Source organism: Panthera pardus, unplaced genomic scaffold (genome assembly GCF_024362965.1).
Source record: "Panthera pardus isolate Hobbes unplaced genomic scaffold, ASM2436296v1 HiC_scaffold_1, whole genome shotgun sequence".
Lineage (NCBI taxonomy): Eukaryota > Metazoa > Chordata > Mammalia > Carnivora > Felidae > Panthera > Panthera pardus.
Window position 1 is genome coordinate 29,193,471 of NW_026526654.1, and position 18,975 is coordinate 29,212,445.

Consider the following 18,975-nt stretch of genomic DNA (forward strand, 5'->3'; position numbering starts at 1 on the left):
TATAATTTTTAATTGAAGAGAGAAAACACCAATCAATAATGCAAGAAATTACGTATCCTATAGACCTTAATAGGTATTAAAAATATGAGACTATTAAGCCAACAAAATTGGAAAATTAGATGAAATGGGAAAATTCCCTTTAAGGTATAAGTTATCCAAGTCACTGAAGAAGAGATAGCCTAATTAATTCTGTATCTATCAATTAATGATAAGTAAAACAAAGTTAATGAGAAGATAACACAAAAATGAAACAACCTGATAATGGATATTTACAAAAATTGTATGGTGAACATCTTATTACAATGTTAAATATTTAATTCATTGATGCTAAAAATGGGAACAAAATTGGTTTATTATCATCTTTTCTGTTCAACATTATACTAGGAACTAAAAATATTAAGGCAAAAATATCCAAAAAGAAGAAATAACAACTGTCAATGCCAGAATATATATTCCTGGACAGGTAACACTACTCTGATTCTTTTCAACGTAAAGTAGTTACTCTTTTGTATCTATTTCATTCAACATAATGTTTTCTAAGTACTTCAGAGTTGTTCTTATTTTCTTACATTATATATATGCTGCATTCTTCTAGAATATTTTTAAATTTGCCTTCCATATTTAGTTCTATGATCTATCGTATATTAATACTTGTGTATGGTATGAGATAGGAGTTGAAGTTTATATTTTTCTGTGTGGAAAGTATATTATTTCAGCACAATTTATTTTAAAAACTTTCTTTTTCCATTGATTTGCTTTGAACTTTATTTTGAAAAAAGTTGACCACATAAATATGGGCCTAATTTTTTGTATTCTCTGTCGTGTTCCATTGATCCATTTGCAGGCATTTACTTGCATTTGAATATCGTATTTGTATTATTTTCCTTTGTCTTTAGTAATAAATTAGCATAAATTTGGTCTTAAAACAACAGAAAGTTACTCTCACAGTTCTGGAGGCAAGAAGTCCAAAGTCAGTTGTACTGAGTCAAGATGTACGTGTCAGCAAAGAAATGCTGTATGTGGAGCCTTTAGGGGAGAATCCATTCTTTGCATCGTTTAGCTTCTGGTCTCTGTCAGTACTCCTTCACTTGTGGCCTAATCACACCAATCTCTGCCTCTCTGGTCACATTGCCTTCTTCTCTCTGGTCTGTCTAATCTCCCTCGTTTCAGTCTTATTAGGATAATGGTGATGGCATTGAAAGCCCACCCAAGTAATACAAAATGATCTCCTCATCTCAAGATCTCTAAGTTAACCTCCCCTCAAAGAGCCTTTTTTCCAAATGAAGTAAAAGATATTAGGATGTGGATTTATTCTGCAGAGACCACAGAATATAAAGGTACTCTAATAGTGCCTTCATAGCTAGTTTTGAAAAACAAGTAATGACAGACCGCTGCATTGGATCTTTCTTTTCAAGATTGTTTTGCTCTTATAGATCTTTGCCTTTTAACATTAATTTTAGAGTCAGTTTTTAATTTCTTGAAAAAAATTTGCTAGAGTTTTGATGGGATTATTTTATATCTATGGACTACTTTAGGACATATCGTCATCTTACATATATTGAGCTTTCAAATCCATGATCCTGTTATAAATAAAGTTTATTTAAGCTTTTAATTTTTTTCAGTAATATTTTGTATTTATCACTGAATAAGTACTGCACATCCAATCACTGTGTTCATCTTCAGGTATTTTATGATTCTTGCTGCTCTTGAAAATTATTCTTTTTTACAAACTTGATTATTTTACTAACTTTTCTGGAGATTCCATAGGATTCTCTTTGTAGACAGTCATTAATTGTAAATAAGCATATGTTGATTTTTATTTCATTTTATTGCCTTATTATACTGGTTATGAATTCCAATACCATGTGAAATAAAAATAGTTAAAGGGGATACCCTTATGTTGTTCCTATTCTCAATATTGTCTAGTTTTACAATTTTTATTGCAGAAAGACACAATCCAATACCAGTTATTTCATCATGACTATTCTGATTACCATAACTGTCAAAACTTACTCTGAAACTTAGTGATCTAATTTAATGATGGCATTTATCTTGCTCAAGAGTCTTTAATTTTAGCAGTACTCATTGTATCCTATCTCTACTCAACTTGGATTCAGCTGGGGCAGCTCAAAGCCTAGGGCCAAAATTATCTACAGGTTTTCTCACATTTTGGCGATTGATAGGGCTATGAGTGATAAATGGGGATCTTAGCTGGAATATCTACATGTCGTTCTCTATGTTTCAGAAATTTGTTACAACATGGTGACTGCACTCCATGAGCAAGTGTGCTAAAAGACAGAGCCAGACTAAAGCTTCATCCCATTTTATGTCCTAGTTACATAAACTACATTGTTACTTCAATCAAATTCTATTTTTTGAAGCACTCACAAAGTTACAGACATTTGCAAACATAAGGAAAGTAGGCTTCATTCACTTCTTGATGGGCATAATACCTTTTTGGAAGGGCAAGTAGGATTATAAATAATGCTGCAAACAGTTTTTTTTAATACAACATATTGCAATGGTTCAATAATTTCTTATAAGGATGTATTTTATTTGACTATTGCACAACAACAATTGTTAACAATTAACAACATAATTGCTCCAGGATAATGAATCTGGGTGACAGGAAGAGAGGGGTAGAAGGGATAAGTTAGCTTTCTTAATTTTTTGTGCATATTAAATATTAGAATACATGTAATTTTTATATAACAGGTACATAACTGGATAAGTAAATAGTATTAAACGCAAAAGACAGCTTCTTATATGTCTTATAAAGTGGTAAATATGATCAAATAGATGTTATGAAGGAGCTCTTGAATAACCCAGTACTTCTGGTGAAGTTCAAGATGACTTTACCAAGGAAATGGCATTTGACTTGGATATAGTTTTTTCCTAATGCTGGGTCATTTCAGTACTAATCTATTTATTTTATCATTTTATAATTAACCTTTCTTTTAGATTTGTTTAAATCTTCTCACTCACTGAATATACATCAGTTTCTTCATTTTATTTTCTAATCATTGGTGGTCAGAACTGAGTCCTGGATGAACTATAACTGAGCCATGAACATTAGATAAATACAGGGCATCCACTATCAAAATGGAGAGGGGGAAATTAATGTACACCTGTTGGCTCTCTCTAAAGAAGCCTGTTGAAAATTATGTTTATTTATTGCCCTAAAAATGTTTTCAACCAAAATGAAAGAAAAACACTATTAAATAACTAGATAATTCATCCAAATCCCTTGATGTAGATTCTTGTGACTGAAACATGGCCAGTCGATGCATTCTTTCTTTACTTTGCCCATCTGGAATAAAGTGTACTATGTTAGAGCATATAAATTTTTTTCAAAATATTTTTCCACGAAAAAGAATTTAAAATATAGACTAAAATCAGTTCATATTGGTAAATAAAATATTTGGGGGGAAACATTATGCCCCAGATATTAATACAGTGCCAAGTGGAAGTAGATACTAAACTTCCTACTCTATGATAATTTGATCACATCAGAAGATATTAAGTATACATTTTGGTAAATAAAAGTATTTGGTTCCTAAATCTAAAAACCAATATTGTGATGACAAGTAACAAAATTTATATGTCTAAGCTCCCACTGAGAATTCAATTGCTTCATCTTCATTACTGAAGAGTGATACTATTTTTAGACTATTTTATGTAAACATACAACTGAGTTGTGAATTCCATAACATGGCAGTTTTGTGCAGGGTTAAAGATGCACAATTTTCAGTGGAACAATTTTATAAACCACCCTATAATTATTCATTCCCAGTTAGCCACTATTTAGAGAATCATGACAGCCACTCTAGAAGTATGTTTGAGAAATTGTGGCTGAATTTAGCACTTAGTAATTAGATTATGTTATTAGAGGAGTGCTAAGTTTCAGTCACTGAAATTTAACAGACTCCTGAAACCTCTAGCTGAGGGTACTTGATTCCATTCCCATGGAAACTGTTGCTGCCTTGACAAATAACCTGTAAGTAGTTTTTGAAAAAACTGAGTGTTAGAGTTTTAAGCCTTTGCTGTTGGTGAAAATTTTAAGCATAACAATATATGCCAGGTAATATTTCCCTTTCCTTAACTTTTTGGAATGACAACTAGAAAAACTAGGCTTTACATAAACAATAATTCCAAGATGGATTTTTATAAATAATTGGTATTTTCTACTGCATGTAAAATGGTATAATACCATTTTTAGGTAGAGTGTAATAAAGAAAAGTATTATTTTTCAAAGCTCAGGGAAATGAAGTAAAGATATAAAAATTAATTTTAAATAACAAGCCAACAGTAGAGATGAAATGGAATAGTAATATCCCATTAAGACAGAAGCAAAAGAAAAAAAAAGGGAGAAAGAAAAAAAGGAACAGATGGACTAAATAAAAAACTAGCAAGGTGATAGACTTTAAAGCAAAACATATCAATATTCACATTAAATTAAAAATATTCTAAACACCCTGATTGGAAGAAATGTATTGTCAGATGGGATATAAATACAACACCTACTAACATGCTGCTTATAAGAAATAACTTTAAATATGAAGACACAAAAATATTAATAATTAAAGGATATAAAAAAGTATACCATGCCAATACGAGTCCAAAGAAATCTAGGGTGTCTCTATTAATATCATCTGGAATAAATTCCAGAGCAAAGAGTATTACCAGGGACAAAGAAGATAGTTTTATGACTAAATAATAATAATAATAATAATAATAATAATAATAATAAAAGTGTTCATTGATCAAGAGAATTTAGCACCCAGTAATAGAGTGGGAATTGATAACGGAAATTGAAAATTAGTAAGTATATGGAAAATTTGAACAACACTCAGAACCACTTGACCTAATTGACCTTCTAAAAAGAAGACTTTTCAACACCAAGAGTATTTTCTGCTCCATAAACAAATCTTATTACATTTGAACAGAGTCAAGTCATATAAAGCATGTTCTGTGACTGTAATAATATTAAGTTAGAAGTCAGCAACAGGAAGATATCTGGGAAATTCACATATATGTGAAAACTAAATTACCCATAGGTCAAAGAAGAAATCAAAAAAATGAAATTAGAAAGAATTTTGCACTAGTGAAAATGAAAACACCACATATCAAGATCTATGAGATTCCCCTAAAGTAGAGCTGAGAAGTATATTTATAACACTAAAGTCATTCTTAGATAACTAGAATTATCTCAACTCAATTAACTCAGTTTTTATCTTTGAGAAATGAGAAGGACCAAAAAAACCAAACCAAAACCAAAACAAAACAAACAAAAAACAAGACTGAAATTGAGCAGAAGAAAGAAACCAGGAAAGATTCGAGAGAATATCACTGAAAAAGAAAACCAAAAAATAACAGAGAAAATCAATAAAAGAAAAAACTTTGCTTGAGTAGACAGGTAAAACTGATCAGTGACTAGCCAGAATGAACCAGAGAACAAGATAAAACATACAAATTACCAATCTGTTATTATACAGAAGCTAGAGTAATGAAGAAATGTTATAAAAATGGCATACAAAAACATGACAAATTAGATGAGATGGACAAATTCCTCGACATAAAAATCTATCACAGCTCACTAAAGGAAAAAAAAAAAAGCAACTTACATAGCACAATCTCTTTTAATGAAGTAGAATTGTAGTTAAATTCTTCCATTAATGGAAACATCAGGCCCAGAAATCTTTACTGGAGAATTTTATGAAAATGCTTGCTTAATAGCAAGAAATAACACCTATCTTACACAAGCTTTTTCAGAAAAAGGGAGAGGAAAGAATATTTTTCAGCTTATTTTTTGAAGGTATCTTTACCTTGGTACCAAACCAGACAAAAAACTTAAAAAAAGTCCATCTTTAGATCGATATCCCTCATGAACATAGATGCAAAAAACAAAAACAAAAAACAGAAAATCAAATGAAGTCCAGCAATTTATAAAAATGATATTATATTGAGGCGCCTGGGTGGCTCAGTCAGTTAAGCGTCTGACTTCGGCTCAGATCATGATCTCATGGTCCGTGAGTTCGAGCCCCGCATCGGGGTCTGTTCTGACCGCTCAGAGCCTGGAGCCTGTTTCAGATTCTGTGTCTCCCTCTCTCTCTGACCCTCCCCCATGCATGCTCTGTCTCTCTCTGTCTCAAAAATAAATAAACATTAAAAAAAATTTTTAAATGGTATTATATCATGATTCAGTAAAGTTTATTTCAGGAGTACAAGTTTGGTTTAGTATTAAAAAATTAATGTAATTATGTATCATATTTTTAAAAAACTAAAAATAAAACTCATATAATTATCTCAGAGGAAGTATACAGAAAATCACTGGATGAGATTCAACATTATTTTTTAAGTTTTTTAAATTATTTTGAGAGAGACAGAGACGGTGTGATCAGTGGAGGGACAGAGAAAGAGGGAAGATCCCAAGCAGGCCCTGCACTGTCAGCACAGAGCCCGATGTGGGGCTCAAACTCAGGAAACTGTGAGATCATGTCCTGAGCCAAAATCAAGAGTTGAATGCTTAACCGACTGAGCCCCCTAGGTGCCTCTCAACATTATTTTTTGATAGCTGCTGCCACAAACCAAGAGTAGAAAAGCATGATCTTACCTGATAAAAACCATAAAAATGTACATTTAATAACAACTTACTGGGCTCTAAGCAGCATAAGTTAAAAAAATAAAAAAGAAAAGAGATTCAGTGACAACGGAAGAAATGTAGAAATCTAATGGAAAACACACAAAAAAAACTACTAAAGCTAAGGAGTTTAGATAATTTCTAAGATACAGGATGGCTACAAAAGCGTCATCCATATATTCATATTCTTTAAATAAATACTAAGAAATTGAAATTAAGAAAGCAATGCCATTTATATAGCATTAAAATTATAAGACACAGAAAAACCTGACACAGAATAAACTGATACTCTGAATATCACACTTTTGATGATAGAAATTAAAGAAGGTCTAGATAAATGGAGAGACCTGTCTTGTTCATAATTCAGAAGATATAAGATGTTATGATGTCAAAGCCTATCTAATTGATCTAACTATACAATGAAATACTAAATTCCAGCAGGCTTTCTGTGGATAGTGACAAATGGATTCTAAAATTCATATAAAAACATAAAATTCAGGGCGCTTGGGTGGCTCAGTTGGTTAAGCATCCGACTTCGGCTCAGGTCATGATCTTGAGGTTTCCTGGGTTTGAGCCCCGTGTTCGACTCTGTACTGACAGCTCAGCTTCAGATTCTGTGTCTCCCTCTCTCTCTGCTCCTCCACTGCTCATGCTCTGTTTCTCTCTGTCTGTCAATAATAAATAAACATTAACAAATTATATATAAAAAAAGAAACACCTTAAAAAGCCAGCTATAGAGAGGATTATAAGTTTTCTGTAACTTTGGAATGAATTAGTGACTCAGAATTAATTATGACTTGGTTGTCATAGTATGTTTCAAATGCTGTCAGAATGAGGGTGAGTAAGCCAAGACAGGAAATAGGGTCTCTTGTTTGAAGAGCTTTTTGGAACTTATTACTTCGTTGGGGAACTTTGTAAGAGAAGGAAACACTGGAATATTTCATGATAAGACCATCTGTTTTAAGTCCTATCCTGATGGTTGACTGATAAATTTTGGGCCATGTAAAAATTATATTTTAATTTATTCTCCCTTATGTTTCTCCCCCCAGCAAGTTTCAATAAAAGGTGTTTAACATCACATAGTTCCTCTCTAATATAAGAGAGTGTGAATTATTTACATATATGGCTTCTCAAATAACTACTTCTATAAACTCAGAATGGGCTAGTAGGATAAAGGCAAAATTTAGATAAATTGAATGTAAATAATTCATAATTGTAGATTTTTAGAAGTATAAACATAGAAGAAAAACAATAAAGTAATGAAATAATCAAGAATTTCATTAAAATATATTTTAATATATAACAATATGTATGTCATTGGCTTACTTTAGCAGCTAAAATATTTAATTCAATCTCTTGTATTTAGTAATAATGTAACTCAAATATGGCCCATTTCTTAAAGTTATATAATAACAATATAATTTTGGTAACTTGAGTTGGTCAAGTGGAAATTAAGATTTTAATTATAAAGCGTCCTTTTTCCAATGGGATTTCTTCACAGTATCCATGTGCAATTTATTATGCCTTCTCTTTCTACCTAACATATTCAGGAATCTACAAAGTGTATTTTTTAAAATCACACTTAATGTGAAGACCCACTATATATTTCCTGAAGGTCATGCATTTTGGCTTCCTGATTTAATTTTATACAGTTGTTCATGATATTTATACATAAAAGCTCTACCATTTATTGGATGTCCACAAATTTCAGGATATCAAGTGTGATTAGCATAATTAGAAAGCAGATATAAATCCTCCCATTTAAACTACAGGCAGGCAGCCAGGGGCACCTGTGTGGCTCAGTTGATTGAGCATCTGAGTTAGGCCTGGGTCATGATCTCATTGTTCATGAGTTTGAGCCCCGCATCAGGCTGTGTGCTGACAGCTCAGAGCCTGGAGCCCGCTTTGGATTCTGTGTCACCCTCTCTTTCTGCCCCTCCCCTGCTCATACTCTGTGTGTGTGTGTGTGTGTGTCTCTCTCTCTCAAAAATAAATATAAAAATATTTAAAAAAAATTAAACTGCAGGTAGGCAGTTGATTGCCTACTGTGTCCCACTGAAGTCTTCCCTCAGGGTCAGGAATGAAAAAAATTGCTAATGAAAAAATTCAACCCCTGTCAAAGATACACAAATTGGAGCACAGTATTGTGCAAGCCAATGAAGCCTGTCATAACAGCACAAATATTCAGTGCAGGCACAGCTGGAACTATGGAACTAGCTAGAATGTATATTCTATGAGAACTTAGAAGATTGTAATTAGTTTTTCTATTAGTCATTGCTTTATTCCAAGTGTCTAGAATAATCTCTGGCAAATAATGGGTACTAAATACATATTTGTTGAATGAATCAAAATAAACAGGTGCATCAAGGGAGCATAATTAAACAAATAAATATAAAAATGGCTCCCTGTCCACCATCATTCAATACGTTGCCAGGTGAAATTTGCTAAATAAAGCAATAATAACAGTTTATTTTTGCATTCTTCCAGAATCACATTCCTACTGTGGTAGTGGAAAAATGTATTCTTACCTAGAAAATAGATCTTAGGAAGGAAATAGCACTAAGGGACTGCCATCATATCTTTGGGAAAGCATGACTTCTGGAATTTGTAAGACATAGATTTGAAATTTAGTTCAGCTTGTAATTGTGTTATCTAGAGTGCAGTCTAAATGAAAATGCAAGGTAACTTAACTCTAAAGGCAGGGTATTTATACTTACCTTTCACATGTTTTAATTTTCCTGATACATCATGAGAATAGAAACTATTTTTTTTTTTATTAAATGAGCATCTTAACTTGATCTTAATTTAAGAAAATAATTGCTTATGCCCCATGGTGAATAGTTTGGCAAAAATGAATGTAGTTAGTGTGTATTGTTAGTTCAGTCCTTTATATATTATAAATTAGAGGAGCTCTTCTGAGAAATACTGTTGGTTTCACACATTCTCTAGAGTCTTATTTGTTTCTCATAAAAACACATCTGAAATTCGGTAGCTTCAGCAGCCTAAAGAAATTTAGAGGAGCCTAAAATCATGGCAGTTATAGGAGTTCAGAAATGTGGTGTGCAGCTTTTTATCACATTTTATGGTGTCCGTAAGTAGAGAGGAACAGTGTTGGTGCTGAAACTCAGTGTTCAAGATCTACATTTTTGTCAAAAAGGTGATCCATTTATTCCTTTTATGCCACCCCATCTGGATGTAACTTCTAGGTTCCAGGATCATATTTTCTTGTACCAAAGTTACATATCTAGTCATGTATAAGGCTAATGGATCATGCTACATAACTTAGTTTCTAATGCATTTTATTTTTTTGCTGAACCACAGGTATATTTAACATGTCAACACAGCCATCCTGTCCATGGTCTGAGGCAAACCATCATTTGGTTGGGGATGTTAATGGCAATAACTTAATCATAACTATGTTTTGTTACATAAAGGTTTACTACTACCTCTTTAATCTGGAAAAAAAAGACATCTGTATTCTATATTCTAAAATTTTATTAAAATTTATGAATGATAACTATGTTAAGAAGTCTTGCTCCAATCTAGGGGCTCCTGGGTGGCAACTTCGGCTCAGGTCATGATCTTGCAGTTCGTGACTTCGAGCCCCATGTCAGGCTCTGTGCTTATAGCACAGAGCCTGGAGGCTGCTTGGGATTCAGTGTCTCCCACTCTCTCTCTGTCCTTCCCCTGCTCTCTTTCTGTCTCTCTCTCTCTTTCTCTCAAAAATAAATAAACATTAAATTTTTTTAAAAAAAGTCTATCTCCAATCTCTACTGATGGATTTAAGTTTTCATCTTTGTCTTTAAAGACAAATAAAGATAGAATGGCTTAGGTAAAAACAAGATGCAAATGGATTATTCTTTCCTCCCTCCCTCCTTTCTCCTTTCTCTCTTTTTTCCTTTTATAACCAATAATTAGAAGGTACTAATTTATTTTTATTTCTTCAACCTTATACTTTAACAAACAAGTCTAAAATTTTTCATATATATATATTTATTTATTTTTTAAAATGTGTATTTATTTATTTTTGAGAGAGAGAGAGAATGAGAGAAAGCATGAATGGGGCAGGGGCAGGAAGAGAGGGAGAGCGAGAGAGAATCCCAAGTAGGCTTTGCGCTGTCAGTGCAGAGCCCCATGTGGGGCTCAATCCCAAGAGCCATGAGAGCCAAAATAAAGAGGGCTGAGTCACCCAGGCACCCTTAAAATTCTTCATATTTTATGGCTATTTTAAGCTGATACGGTTTAGCATTCATTTCTTCGACTACAATTAATAACTACCATTTTGGGAGAAGGCTTAGTTCACAATTTCCAAATACTGTGTTTGTTCATAATAAATGAAATTTCCACGGTACCATAAACAATGCTTGATGTTTACAAAAATAAACATAAGTAGGCATCACCAAGGTATAAAGTAATCCTGGAAAATGGCTCTGGTCTCATCTACAGCCACATTACTAGCTTGCTGGTTGGACTAAGTGTCGAGTTCTACAAAACAAATTGTTTTGTTTTGTTTTTTCACTTTAACTGGATTGGTCTACCTATTGATGAAGTATTTAGAGAAATCCCATTTGATTGATGTACGCTTCCAAAAATCACCTTGTACCTAGTGACAAAACACTGGAGTTATTCCTGGGAGTTTCTAATTACAACCATACCAAAGAGATCAGAAAGCAGATTTTGGAAATAAGAAATAAACTTCCAAATTCTTTCTCTGAAAATAATATTCAGTTATCCCCTCCGATCAGAATTCATGTCTAGTCAGAGCTTGGCTCAGGTTTTTGCCTTTATTGATCTGAATTTGTGTTTATATTTTTTGGAGACAATTGTGGGTCTTCACTTTCTCTACCTACAGCTTCCCCTGCACCCCATGTGGTCAGAGGCATATTGGGTTTCAGAAGCAAGAGGCCATCAACAGAGTGATCCCAGATAGGCACTAACGAAAGGGCCAGCATACTGGGGCTTCTCATCCCACCACCTCCACTTCTTTTCACCGTATTCACTCCTGGATCATCTCATAGAGGAGCTACTATCTCCTACTTTCTCTTTCTCGAAAATTTTTCATGCACCACATCCAGACCATGTGCCCTGGTGCCTTCAGGTCTAGCCTAGTAATAAAAATGGCCAATGAAGGAGCCTGAAGACAACGAGTGGAATATTTCCCTTTACCCAATAGATATCCTTTCTGCCTTAATAGTTCACGCCATACACACCCTAGAACTAAAAGAAATAACCAGCTTCCTCTGATCTTCTGTTCTTTAAGGAGAAGCCACCAAATGGGACTCCGAGTTGCAGCTTGATGTTCCCTTTTCCTTTCTTATTTCAATCTCCTGGCCCAATCTCTCTAGGGTGTTTGGACTTGCTAATTGTTCCGATTTACATGTTCATCCCAGAAAAACGCCACTGGAGCTTCAGTATCATACATACCATTAAAATAATAGTGCCATGAGTAGTACAAACATGCTATGACTTGTTAAAACCCCAATATTCAATAAAATATAAATAATGCTTATTTCAAAACATGTTTTCAATGCAAGCCACTATGTTTCTGGTAAAGATAGAAACTACAGGGTAAACGCAAACCCTAAGGGTGAAAGAAAATTGCATTTCGTTTCAAGTGCTATAATATGTTGTCTGTTTATCAATCTGAAAGTATTTTCTGACATTTAAAGTCAGTTAAACATCAACATTTTAGAAATTAACCTCAATAATGTATATAATTTACAATACAATTTGTATATGTATATGCTGAGATAAAATATATTCATAATGATCAACAAATTGGCATAGATTTTATCTGCATTAAAAATACTAGGAATCAATATTCTCTAATGTCTTAAAACTGTATAGTCAACAGTTGCCCTCACTATCCTCTGGTTGAAAATCATTATTCTTACCATGTAATACAGGTGAAGAAACTTACAGGTTTAATGCCTCAGCTAATGAGATACAGAAAGACAGTTACAGCAAGGGTCAACAATCAGAATTTATTTGGGGATGTCACTTTCAAACTGCTGTTTCACATCGACATCTGAAAGAAAATCAATTATATAGAGCTTACTGGCTTAGAGAATGTCAATGCAATGCAGTTTAATTCATCATTAAACCTGTACTGTCTATTTCACCAGTCTGTTGTTTACTGTGAATAGTAATGCTGAATAAAAACCACATCTGGAGAATAAAGAAAGGTTTATTTATTGGGATGTCTCCTAGACATTGGTAGCATTCCTACCGAAGTGCTTTCCTATCACACTGAATACATGTTTTTTTTAAAGGTTTAAATTCACTGAATGGCACTGGGGTAGAAAGCAGAAGAGATCATCATTCTATCATAATGAATGTAGAGTGCTATTGTTGTAATTTCTGGAATTGCATTAAAATATGCAGGGAAATGAGCTTTCTCAATAAAGAATAATGGATTCAAAGGATAGCTGGAGTGACACAGAGGTAACTAATTTTCCCAATTCCAGACAATTTACTGTCTGACAAAGAAAGCTTATATATATTTGGGGGTGGGGATGGGGAGCATTGTTATCTCCTGGAAATACATACAGAGAGGAAGAGGGCTTCATTCACTGAATCCTTTTATAAAGAATAAACTATGATAACAAATACAATGCAGTAGACTGAAAGTATTGGCTGAAGACATACAAATCATTCTTAAGTGAATACTTCTTGAATATCAGTGAAATAGAAGGCTTAATGTTAATTTGTAATTTACTGAAATAAGTTTAGTGGGAATTAAAACATCTATAAGAATGCCTAACAATTCCTATAAAAAGTTCTAAGATAAAATTCTTAAGCAGGCATTTTGTAGGAGCTGGATTGTAGAAATCTTTTCCTAATTTTATTTGATAACAGTGGTTATGCAAATATTATATTCTGTGGGTTACAACTAAGAGATATATGTTTAGGAATAATATATGAGGGAGGAAATAAATGGAAGAGGAGTTCTCTGTATAAGACCATGCAGGTTATGCAGTGCACGACTCTGGCACTGTTTATGTTTGCTATAATGTGACATGTGTCCCTGGACCTGTTCATGTGATGAGCCCATATAGAAAGATTAGTGTATTTTCTCTAATTTATTATAAAATTGGCCTTTTAATGTAAGAGCTGTAGTGTGACTGCCCTTAATTAAATACTACAGAGTCCTTTGTCCATCTTTCTGTGCTTTGCTTTAGCCAATTGACTTAGATCTACCTTCCACTTCTTTTGAAATCTCTTCACCTCTAATCTGAAGTTTGATTAAGTTCTCCACTGATTTCTTTTATTTCAAAAATTATATTAAAATTTCTAGATGATCTATTTATACCTTTTAACAGTTTTGCCCCTTAACATTTTTCCTTTGCTTTAATTATGATATGATTTTCTATTTATCTGTTTATACACTTGGTGCAAATATTTTTACAGACTTTTTCAAATTGTTTTAACATCATAAATGATTATGTTGTGAATGGTTCAATTTTGTAAATTCTGGTGTACCCCCTCATGGATGATTGGTGTCTGTGTCTTTTATAATTTTAGATAATGCAATCATCTTCAAAATATTCAGGTGTTTTTTGTGTTGTTGTTGTTTTGTTTTGGGTTTGTTTGTTTGTTTGTTTGTTTTACTCTTGGAGTCTCTGAATTCCCTCTAGAGCAGTGAATGCTGCTATGGACTTCTGGTACTTTCGTAGGTCCATACGCAGTTTTTTTCTAACATAATTCTTATGAATTATGTCATGAATTGGATTATGTTCTGTAGCACTGATTTTGGTTCTAGTTTCTGATCTTATTGAGGCCCAAGGTCATACCTCCTCCCTTACAGATACTTTATTAAGCCCATGTGTAGCAAGTAGGTCATATAGCTTTCTATCCTCTCTTCCAATGAATTCATGGGTTTTCTATTTCTGCTTTACATTACCATCTTTTTTTTCTAACATTTTCTAGGATTTATATTTAACTTGGTAGTATATAATAAAATAAGGTTGGGTGTGTATCTGCAAATGCTAGGTTCAGCATGTTTCCAATATGTACATAATTTTATAAATGCTTTTTGTGTCTCTAGTATATCTAAGTCAATGCACATTACTTCCTCTCTAGATCACATATTCTTTTTCTTTAAATTTATTCACTTATTATTTCAGAGAGAGAGAGAGAGAGAGAGAGAGAGAGAGAGAGCACACACAAGTAGGGGAGGGGCAGAGAGAGAGAGAGAGAGAGAGAGAGAGAGAGAGAGAATCTGAAGTAGGCTCCAGGCTCTGAGCTGTCAGCACAGAGCTCAATGTGGGGCTTGAACTCCTGAACCATGAAATCATGACCTGAGCTGAAGTTGAAGGCCTAACCGAGTAAGCCACCCAGGTGCCCCTGGATCACATGTTCCTATTCAGTCTTCTGCATTTTCCATTCCCTCTATGCCATAGTCACCTGGCTATGTGATTACATATACACAGGTATTCCTATTGGATATTTGGTGGAACCAAATTATTATTATTGTAAAAGATATTAAAGATTATGTCTTTCAGTTTCTTTCTATTGCTTAGAAGTAAAGAAACTCACACCGGGAAAAGGCAAGTCATTGCTCAATGTCATTCAGAATGATGTCCTGGCACAATATCACTAAAACACCTTCTGATTTGCAAATAAAAAACTTGTGGATCACATATTTGTAAAATTTGAGAAACTTTATATTGCTCTATTGAAGTAGCACCAGAATTATTATCTCTGTTCTCCAAATACAGATCTTCATTAAATTGAACTAGAGATAGTAATATGAGGCAGGAAAGTGTTTTAAATTACTTTAGCACAGTAACCTTGATTTCTGTTCACATCGTGGCTTTTATTAAGCACTGCGAATGTTGGAAAATGGTTGTATCAATTTTTAGTTTTCTGTTTCCTAAATGGTTCTGGTAATATGTACTTCTAATTCACTATTTTAATTTAGGTTTTAAAATGTAAAAATTACAAAGGTCCTTTAACTAAAGCTTAGTTCTATTATATGAATACTCATGTCAAACCATTTATCATATTATATTCATATGTATCAAATGTATTTTTCAATTTACAAAAGTTGCTTAATATTTATATTTATATAAATCAAATATATTTTTCAATTGACAAAAGTTGCTCAAAAAGATTTCTAGTTTTTATCTTAGACCAATGGATTAGAATCTTTGAAAATGTCCACTAAACTTTTTGTACACATTAATCTTTTTGGTACTAGTACCTTTCAGAATGAGGTACAGAAATTCCTAGCATGTCAAAACTGGTTGATTGCCTTTTGGCCCGTATTTGCTTATCATCTGCATCTCTTGAAATTCCAATCTAATCCTATCTCCCTCTCTTCAGGGAGTTTTGTGCATTTTATGTGTTCTTAAACATTTCATATCACCTCATACATTCTTGCATCAGCACAGGTTGCTTTCCTTTCTTGGAAGTACTTCCAGTTTTTCTGGGAAAGTTTGATGTATCCCTGAAACATCAATTCAAATATTGCCTGGTTTATGACATTTTATAGACTCCTCCAGGTGGTGAGAAGAAAATGAAGTATGTTTTGAGGCAGTAAGCTGTGTAAGAATCTCCATTTAATAATTATAATACGGTGTGAATGTGCATGATCACCTCTGAGTGTTATTGGTAAACACTTTTTTGTTGTTGTTTAAATTATGTGAAAGATAGCTGGCTATGCTCCCTGGGTCTGCGTGCATCTGCTCTTTGGAACCACTCACACTGCTTGATGTGATTTGACCACCGAAGTTTTGCTGCTCATTCACAAGACCTGAGGAGTTACACATTTTTGTAGACTATTTCTTATTCCTTTGGGGAGTGTTGTGAGGGCAAGGAATGTTTTACAAGTGAAGGCAACTAAATTTAAGTATAAAAAAGCCTCTTTCTGCTTAAGTAAGAATTAAACAGAACATAAAATTAAGAAGCAAAACAAAACATGTCTCTCCTACCTCAAGGCAACTTGCTCTTAGTCCCTCCTTGCTGTGGGGACCAGAGTCGTATGATCTCTCTAAAGGTGTTTAATCATGTAACTTTCTTGCACAAAAATAAAATCAAGAGAATTTACTATTCATTTTTAAATTAAATTTTTGTTGAGATATGATTGGCATATATCATTGTGTAACTTTAAAATGGACAAGGTGTTGATTTGATACATTTATATAGTGCAATATGATTCCTACTGTAGCATTAGGTAACACCTCTATCAGGTCACATAATTATAAATTCTTTTTTATGGTAAGAACATTTAAAATCTGGTCTCTTAGCAATTTTAAAGTGTATAATACAATGTTATTGACTATAGTAGCTAGGTAGTAGGTTGTACCTTAAATATTCATTAGTAATCATAAAATATCTGCATGTTTTAAATACAGTCCAACAAAACAATATTTAAAAAATCCTCTAGAGAGTACACGTTGAAAGTAAAGTTTACCAAAATACTTGTACAATTTATGATCTAGGCAGTACTGCCTATGAATTCATCTTTTACAAGTACTTACACAATTGCTCACTGATATATTACATGTAAGAGAAAAGAAATAAGGAAAAGAAAATTTAGCCATCTAAAAGAACATCAGTCAAGGCATTCTGAGGAAAAAAAGCTCTTAATCCTATTCTAATCCTACCTCCTGAAGCTAACCATTCTTAATAGTTTCATATGTATTCATCCAAGATATATGTCTATCCAAATACTATCAAAAGATATTTTAACAAAAAGGAATTATGTTATAAATACTACTCTTTAACTTACTTTTTTCACTTAATAATACAATACTATGGATTATATTTTTTGCTATTCCAATGCATAGTGCTCAATTGTATATTCTAACAGCCACATAATGTTATTTAGTATACTATTTTACACACTTTCAAAAGAATAATTCAATTTGTTATGGTGAATTTAACTGATATGCTATGATATTTTACTCCCTTTATGAAATTTTATGATGCCCCAGCATATAGAAATGTTGAGTACAAAAGTAATTTTAATATATAGATAAGCTTAAAAACAAGAAAAGGGGATATCCAAGTGCTAACAAAATAGAGAATTCAAAGCCACAGTGGTAAGCTGGAATTAAAGTTGCATTAGTGTTTCAGCCTATTTTGACTCAATATATGTTTAGTGGCTTGGATTTTAAAATTAATATGGAGATCAGACACATGCATGGTTATAACAAAAACTGATAAAACCTTAGAAAGCTGGAAGCTGAGCAAAGCCATCATGTCTGTGAATAAAGAACCTTGTTAATGATTTCACATGCTGCAGTCACAAAGGATACATAGAAACTTACTGCCAGTGGTCAGTTAAAAAACAAATCTACGCTTAGGTAAGGAGAGACTTTATTTGAAAAGATTATTTAATAAAGAGAACAGTCTGACCTCAGCATGCATGAGTGTCTCAAAATCAAAGAGAAAAAAGCTTTTCTTTTATAGGGAAGAATAATTGGGGTTAACAGGGACTTTGTAGGGAAATGGGTCAAGCAGATGGGAGTGAACATACAGTATCAATTGAGCTTTTTAACAGAAAACATACTCTCTATGGTCGGCCAATTCCGAGAATGAGTTTTTAAGGGGAATGTTCTGCACTATATTGATTGTTGAAGCTTGGAGTCAAGCCAAAAATCAGGGAGAATGGGAAAGAAACTTGTGAAGATTTACTAAAGTTTAGTCACGCCAAGTCATTGAGTCAGTTATTAGTAATTATGAGCATTTGGTCACAACTGGGATCATTCATCAATGAGTTGGCAAATTCACACCCCAGGAACTAAAGATAATAGAGCAATCTAAAAGAGACTTAATTCATTTAGGCTTAAATGCATTCAGAGAGATAAAAAATGAAAATATATATAAAATTTTATTTTATATTTATATTTATTTATATTTTATAAAAATAAAAAATGTATTTTGAAGTTACAAAATATCATAGCTAAAAACTAATAGACCCTAAATTGCAAGGATTCACAATATTGTAAATTGAAGCTAGATTTGATAAAGTACCAAATAGAATTTCTATTAAATAGCCTACAGTTACTACAATAAAAGAGTAACTTAAAGTAAGTTAAACAATAGCTAAAGAAAGGATTAATGAAATGTTTTTTATATAATAACTGGAAGAAAATAATTGGAATATACATAATAGGCAAAGGATTACTACCTATGTTTTAAATGTTTTTTAAAAAAACAGTAGAGAAAATGGTCCAAAATAAAAATGACAACTCAAAAGCTAAAGCATAAAAGGCCAATAAATATATGAAAGTTATAAGAAAATTAAAACAAAATACCATTTCTCAGATACGATATTCAAAAAAAACTAAGAGTTTTTAAAACCATTAGTTAAATTTGGGAAAATA

General features: G+C 32.8%; 1 long non-coding RNA gene across 1 annotated transcript in view; it reads left to right on the top strand.

The window, feature by feature from the left end:
• LOC109264174 (uncharacterized) overlaps positions 1–18,975 on the top strand; it is a 113,923-nt gene that overhangs the window by 24,358 nt on the left and 70,590 nt on the right. The window lies entirely within an intron of this gene.